We start from the raw sequence: 8,041 nt of genomic DNA, 5'->3' as shown, positions 1-8,041 counted from the left end.
GTTCAGCTGTCCTCAGTACCAATCAGAGAATCGCACATAAACGCGAATACACCACATTTACCCATAAAGTGTCTTTATAGCATTGGCAGAAAACTGCTGCAGATCTATTTTCCAGAAGAATACAGCACATAAAGCAATGTTCTCCTCCTGCTGATGTACATCGGCTACGTTTACCCTTTCTGGTCTCTCTCACCTCTGACGATGTGTTAGAGTTGAATGGATTCAACACAAAGAAGCTGGAGACTTCTCTATATAAATATGCTATTAGATGTGCTGGTGCATTGATTGCATTTCCCTTTAAGGATCCACGTTGGCCTTGCCTTGAGGGTCTGGTATGACGAACACATGCCCGTAACCTGTGCTCTCTCTCTACAGGGCTGACCCGAGGCTGCCGTGTGACGCCGCAGACGCAGCCGTGTGACGCTGCAGACGCAACTTCCGGGTAGCCGGCTTGGTTTGTTTGGTTTGGTTAGCAGGACGCTTATGCCGCGTTTCCACTGCAGGGTGCGGAACGGATCGGATCGCAAAGGTGCGGTAGGGAGGGGGCGGTATAGCCCAGCTCAGTTCCGAGGTCGCGTTTCCACTGCCGACAGTACCCTTGGTGGTAGGCCGGATGTCGATCGCCGCGGCAGCTACGTAAACAACGTCTTCCTCCCCAAGAATGCAGACGAACGTCTCCACCTCCTTGTTCGCCCAAGCAAGCTTTTTACGCGACATGTTAATTGTAAAGAATAATACCTCGAGGCTACTGTTTGTTTGTTTTTATCCCCGCGTCACCCGGAAGTGACGATTCTGTCGACCAATCAACGGAGGGGGGGTGTAGCTAGAATTTCACGGGACCCTTTCAGGCGTCTGGTCTCGTTTTGGGTACCGCAACGGAGGAGTCCCGAGAATGGGGCCGGAACGGGTACGGCAAAGTCCGGGTCACGCCCACTTTTGGCGGTGGAAACGCGACCCGACCCGCACCTTTGCGATCCGATCCGTTCCGCACCCTGCAGTGGAAACGCGCCATTAGCGTCGACCTGCTATCTCGGTTTGTATCTATTTTTCGGTATTTATATCTGCGACCTGTTCTGCATACTCTGTATTGTATTCGCTGTTTCCTCGCTGGAGCTCCGTCTGCATCAAACCACGGTAAGCATGGATTCCGGTTGTTCTTGTTCTTGCTCTGCCTTTCTCATGGATAAGATAGCTCTGCTAGAGAGACGTATCTGTCAGTTAGAGGAGGAAAGGGTAGCGAGCATAAAGAAAACAGATACTCCAGAAAGTATAGAGAAGAGACCCGCCAGGCGGACTCGTGGAGCTAACGTTATCGTTAGCAGTGACTCCGTCAAGGCAATCCTGTCGGCAGCACCACTTGCGAGGCAGGTTGCGGTCAGTACCCTGCCTCGCAAGTCCTTTTCGGGGGTAAAAACGCTAGTCATAGGTGACTCTGTTACACGTAAAGTTAGACTACACTCGCGAGCGAAAGTTATTTGCCTACCTGGGGCCAGGGCTCCCGACATTGAAGCTAATTTTAGGGTGCTGACATGCGGTCAGAACACATACGGAGTTAGATTAGATGCACCAAACACCGACACTTGTTTCGACAACATTGTAGTTCATGTCGGCAACAACGATGCTAGGACAAGACAAACTGAGGTCACAAAAAGAAACATAGCTAGGCTTTGTGACTTCGCCAGAAAGATGTGTTGGCATCGATTAATTCTCTCTGGCCCTCTGCCCGATAAGGGTAATGATGAGCGCTTTAGTAGATTATTGTCTCTAAATCGCTGGCTGGCACGATATAGTTCAGAGCAGGGCTTTGGTTTCATAGATAACTGGCCCTCCCTGTGGGGTCGCCCTGGTGTGCTCATGAGAGACGGCCTACACCCTACTGGGTTAGGCGCCTCAATTATGTCAAAAAACATAGATAGATGTCTTAGCCAGGCGTGACTCATCCACTCACAGCAGGCTGGGCTGCAGGAGTTTATCAAACCTGCTAGCAACATGATAGTCTACGTTGCAGTCTAGAACAGCAGATGGGTTAGCTGAACCAGGATCTATTGCACCAATTGTTTCAGAGCTGAGTGTTAACCGCACTCCCTCTGAAATTAACGCTGTACCTATATGTACAGGCGTGCAAAAATCGCATGGCAAATCGCATGATAAACCGCACGTCAAATCAAATACTAACAACTAACCGGACTCCCCCTGAAATTAACAATGTACCTATATGTACGGTGGTGCGGCCTCGCACTGTCTCGAGGTGTAAAACCCGCAGGCGAGGGCCGTGACCAGTATGTCGAATTCTCGCGATCCCATTGATCGCCTCAGAGCTGAGTGTTAACCAGACTCCCTCTGAAAATAACGCTGTACCTATATGTACGGTGGTGCGGCCTCGCGCTGTCTCGAGGTGTCTCGAGGTGTAAAACCTGCAAGCGAGGGCCGCAACCAGTATGTCGAAACCGCGGCATCCCCTTGACCGCTTCAGAGCTGAGTGTTAACCGGACTCCCTCTGAAAATAATAAAAAGGAAGCACTCAGAATAGGGTTCATGAACATAAGGTCGCTTTCATCTAAAGCGCTCTTGGTCCATGATCTAATTATTGATAAAAAGATCGACATACTGGGGCTTTGTGAAACCTGGTTAAAACCAGATGAGTTTCTAGCCCTAAACTAAGCTACTCCACCCCATTACGTTAGCACCCAAGTATCTAGAGAAGTTAAGAAAGGTGGTGGAGTAGCCCTGATATCTAATTCTAAGCATAATTTAAAGCCAAAGAATAGATATATTTTCAGATCCTTTGAGGTTCTAGCGCTCTGCACCTCAGCTCCCCGAGAAGCGAAACGAGTTCCAGACTCTTTCGTTTTAGCTGTAGTATACCGTCCCCCAGGACCGTATTCAGTTTTTGTTGATGAGTTATCTGACTTTGCAGCTGATCTGGTATACTCAGACAATATTTTGCTTATTGGGGATTTCAACATTCATGTGAATAACCCATCTGATGCCCTCGCAAGGGCTTTTCTGTCTATTACAGATACGCTTGGCTTCAAACAGCTCGTCCAGCACCCAACCCACATCGATGGAAACACGCTGGATCTCGTTCTGACCCGCGGTGTAGACATTTCACAGCTAGTGGTCTCTTCCTACACCTCAGCTTTATCAGACCACTTTTTGCTCACTTTCCAGGTTTTGGTATCCTGCCCCTGCAACGATCAGCAAGCTACTTTCAGCTGTCGCCGCATCACACCTGCAACCATTACAGCTATGGCAGATAAGTTATCTGGTTCACTTGCACCTCTTTGTAACTATAGTGGTTCTGTGGAGTGCCTTACTGATGACCTCAACATTGCCTTGCCTGTTGCCATTGATTCAGTTGCTCCGAACGTAACTAAAAAACGAACATTGAAAAAACCAGCCCCCTGGTTTAATGCAGAAACGCGCACTCTGAAGCGAAGCTACAGGATCCTTGAACGCAAATGGCGCTCGACTAAACTTGAGGTCTTTCATCTTGCATGGCATAACAGTCTGCTCACCTATAAGGGTGCGCTGACTATTGCCAGGAACGCCTACTTTTCCAGTATCATCAACTTGAATAGAAACAATCCTAAGTTTCTTTTTGACACGGTGAGGAGTCTCACTCAGAAACAGACTCAGACCGTAGGCTGCTCGATCGTGGCAGGTGAATTCATGGATTTCTTTGAGAATAAGATTCAATTAATTAGAGAGGAAATGTATGCTTGCCGTGCGGCTTGTCCTACACATCCTGTGGGGCAGGATGGGGTCCTGCCAAGTAGGATGGGGAACTCTGACGCAACTCTCTTGGAGTTCAAGGCAATTCCTTTGGTGGAACTTGAAAGGGTGATAAAGGCATCAAAGCCAACAACTTGTATGTTGGATCCTCTCCCTTCCAGGGTTCTTACGGAACTTCTTCCCACGGTGGGGCCTGCAATCCTCTCGCTTATGAATCTCTCGTTTTCAACAGGAATTGTTCCTTCCAATTTCAAGGCTGCGGTGTTAAAACCGCTACTCAAAAAGCCTGGCCTAGATCCTGAATTAGTCAGGAACTATCGGCCTATATCGAATCTGCCCTTCCTGTCCAAGGTACAGGAAAGGATTGTAGCAAAGCAAATCGTTGATTATCGGACGAGGAACAATCTCTTCGAACCTTTCTAGACGGGGTTCAGGAATATCCACTCAACTGAAACTATTACAAGAGTTGTAAATTACATCCTTCTTGCTTTGGATAAGAATACAAGCTCAATGCTTGTGCTGCTGGACCTGAGCGCTGCGTTCGATACGATCGACCACAGCACTCTTCTTCACCGTCTTGAGCACTATGTTGGTTTCGGGGGTACGGCTCTTGGTTGGCTTGAATCGTACCTCACAGATAGAACCCGATTTGTGCTTCATGAGGGTTCAGAATCAAAGCACTGTAAATTACGCTTTGGCGTACCACAAGGGTCGGTCCTGGGTCCATTACTTTTTGCAATCTACATGCTTCCCCTGGGCGACGTTATCCGCAGCTTCGGAATTAGTGTCCACGGCCCAGATTCAAAGGGTTGAGTCCTGTCTGGCTGCTGTGAAGGGCTGGATGTCACAAAACTTCCTACAGCTTAACACTGGGAAGACAGAGCTGATAATTATCGGCTCGAAGCGGGACCGGGAAGAGTTTGAGGATGTCTCTCTGTGGTTGGATGGCTTCGCCATCCCACAAGAGTGTGTCCGTCAAAAATCTTGGTGTCCTGTTTGACCCTCAACTATGCTTTGACCAACATATAAGAAGTATAACTAGAATTTTCTGGACTATTGCAATGCACTGTTCTCGGGATTACCGAACTCTACCACAAAAAGTCTACAGCTGGTACACAATGCGGCAGCTAGACTGCTGACCAGAACGAGAAAGTTTGATTATATCACACCTATTCTCGCCTCTCTGCACTGGCTACCAATAACTTTCAGATCAGACTTTAAGGAGCTATTGCTAACCTATAAAGCCTTGCATGGATTATCTCCATCCTACCTGAAGGACCTGATTATTCCTTATGGTCCTTCTCAGTCCCTCCGGTATTCGGGAGCCGGCTCTTCTTTCATTGCCGAAGGTTAAAAAGAAATCGGCTGGACAGAGAGCGCTTGCCTATCAAGCCCCCTTCCTATGGAATAGGCTGCCATCAGCGATCAGGGAAGCTGACTCTGTGGAGCTATTCAAAGGAAAGCTCAAAATGCACCTCTACAATCTTGCATTTGGAGTGTAAAAACGACAGATGCGAAGTGAAGACCACTCTGTTTGCTTGTGCTTTTCTTATTACATTTTACATTCCCACTATGTACTTTTCCGTTCTAATTCACTATTCTGTCTGTTCTAGCGTGTTGCGGGTACTGGACTGGATGCCTGGACTCTCCTCACGGATAACCGGCCAGAACCCCATCACCATTTTAATATGATGTGCATGTATTTACCTGTACGTCAAATGTGGCACCCATTGCACTCCTGACCATCCCTGGAAGAAGGGATCCCCTACAACGCGTTTCTTCTCAAGATTTCTTACTTGCTGATTTCAAGGGAGTTTTTTCTTGCCCGTGTGGGGGCATGGGTAAAGGGGGGTGTCGCAAATATTTGGCCTGTTAAGACCTTTGAGACTGTAATGGTGATTAAGGGCTATACAAATAAAATTGAATTGAATTGAATTGAGACGGGAGAGGCTGTGAAGTGCGGGGCTACACACTGAGATGCAGGATCATTCATACTTGGATACTTGGAAGTCTTAGGTGAGCTGAGACTGAAGCTGTGACGCTTGGAGTCATCTGTGTTGTATTAAAGCAAAGGTGCATTCCACAAATGTTCTCCATAGATTATCAAGATTTGTCGACTTTGAATATGTTCCATCGGGGTGGATTGTGTGATTTTGCAAAAAAGACTCTTTATGGCCGGAACTTTTCCCCTACCCCTCTTTTTCTGAGTGCCCCTCGGTTTTTAGTTGGTTAGTCGTAGAAATCTTCCCCTAGAAAATGGGACAAGCCATCATGACCCTGGCCCATAAGCAGTAGTCATCACTGACGTTTGTTTGTAGTCACGCAACGAGAATGTTGCCGGGCATTTCAAATCTCCACATGCAGTCTTCAGCTGTGGTGAGTTCTGATGTGTGAAATGTAGGCATCCTTTTGTGGCTGTCAGCAGTAAATTAGAAAAATTGCCTTACTACCATGGCAATAGTGGTATTCTCACAAAGATTTTTGACATTCATCTGAATGAGATAGAAAAGCATGAACGCTCGCGAATTGTTAGTTTCACGCTATAAATCGATCAAAGGTCCTGAAGTAAAAAAGAAGACTGCTTCATTACCGGACCGCTCGGGGACAGAATAGCGGTGCTCTGCGGGCTATGTACCCGTGCTCCTACCCGTCCCTTCTGCACTTATATTAGAGGAGCGGTAACAAGTGCAGCAACCTAGCTGCTGGACTTGGGGTGTATCATGCCATCATAAGGGGGAAAATCGATCAGCATACTGGCGATTTCTTGTTATACTTGTCTTAAAGTGTAATTCCAGCGTAAATTGAACCCATAGTCTTTTTCGGCATGAAGCCCCATAAAATAAGCCATCCAGACCCTTTTTTTGGTTGATAATCGAGTATAAAGCGTGCCCGCGAATGCCCGGATCTATGTAACAGCCCAAATGGCTTCCATGTTATTGGCTAGGGGCACTGTGACCCATTCCAAATCTGCATTTTTTAACCACTAATATTGCTCAAAATAGGGTTAGGGTTAAAAAAATAAATACTGTTTTCCAAGTCTGTGGAAAACAGACCTTACCGGTAGGTCCATGTTTCCAGGAAGTTCAAACAAGTCGATTACCAACTACCGTAAATAATATAAGAGAGGGGCCTTTTTGTTTTAAAACGGTCAAGTATCAAGAGGCAAGATTGTTTAGTTGAATTTCTTGGCGCCTCTATTATCCGAAAAAAAAGTGTCTGGAGGGCTTATTTTATGGGGCTTCATGCTGAAAAGACCGTGGGTTCAATTTACGCCGGAATTACACTTTAAATAAATGGTCTATAATACATTAAAAATACATTAATCTAAGATTATACGATGCTTATCACTTTTTTTTGTCAGAGCAGTGTTCGCCACTAACTCACAGATGAACCACAAGGCATTCTTATAACACTCTGTTTTGAGTGTGCCTCGGAAAATCCTCAGTTCAGAGGGCCATGTAGCCACCTGCCCCAACTCATCTATCCAAACAAGAATCGGGACACCCTACCCCTACGTGTAAACGTGAAAAATGGATGGGTGGGACAAGCGGTGGATTGGGATTGGGAAGGCCATAGCCAATCTGGGGGACCGGCCTTTTGCTAAATAAATAGAAAAAAATGAAGGTGCGCCTCCTGTCTCAAAGAGAATGGTCAACTCTGTGCACATCAACGTTATTTGGTAAGCAATCATAAGAAGACGGTTCTGATGGTTCATGGATGATGAGTTTTTGTTAGACTTGCGGATCATTAATGCCTGAATGAGGATTTTAATAGGCATCCCACTCAGCATGAAACCTTTAAGCGCTCCTGTATTCACCTTAAAATGTGACCGATTTCACCTTAAACTATGGCCGCAACTGAAATGGAGACGTTTACTCAGCAATGGTAGCAAATGTCTGCAAGCCTTCTGCTGTGTGAAACAAACTGCTTGAAGTATTTATGATGTAACGAGGCGATACGGTTATTTGGTGAAAAAATCCAACTGTATATTTTACAGATGCTTCATACTAGCTCAAAATATGACAGCTGCAATACAAGTATTTCACAAAGTGTGTGCTGTGACCAATAACTAGTGAAAGGGGTAGGATTACATTTTGGAGCACAGGAATATAGGGTTAGGGTTATACCGAATTAGGGTTGTGTTTGAACTAGTGCTGTCAGTTAAACGCGTTATTAACGGCGTTAACGCAAACCAATTTAAACAGTGTTAATTTTTTTTATCGCGCGATTAACGCAATTATTTTATAAAAAAAAAAAAAAAAAAAAAATTTTTTTTGCTTTGGCTCATAACAAAGAAGCAGTAGCC

At 46.0% G+C, this 8,041-nt stretch overlaps 1 pseudogene; it reads left to right on the top strand.

Moving 5' to 3' along the window:
- The first annotated feature begins 2,063 nt into the window (after positions 1–2,063).
- Positions 2,064–7,197, top strand: LOC130405716 (uncharacterized; annotated as a pseudogene).
- Positions 7,198–8,041: the final 844 nt, after the last annotated feature.

This window comes from Gadus chalcogrammus, chromosome 16 (assembly GCF_026213295.1).
Source record: "Gadus chalcogrammus isolate NIFS_2021 chromosome 16, NIFS_Gcha_1.0, whole genome shotgun sequence".
Taxonomy (NCBI): domain Eukaryota; kingdom Metazoa; phylum Chordata; class Actinopteri; order Gadiformes; family Gadidae; genus Gadus; species Gadus chalcogrammus.
Note: the sequence above shows the minus strand (reverse complement) of the source record. Positions and strands in the feature narration are given on the sequence as shown.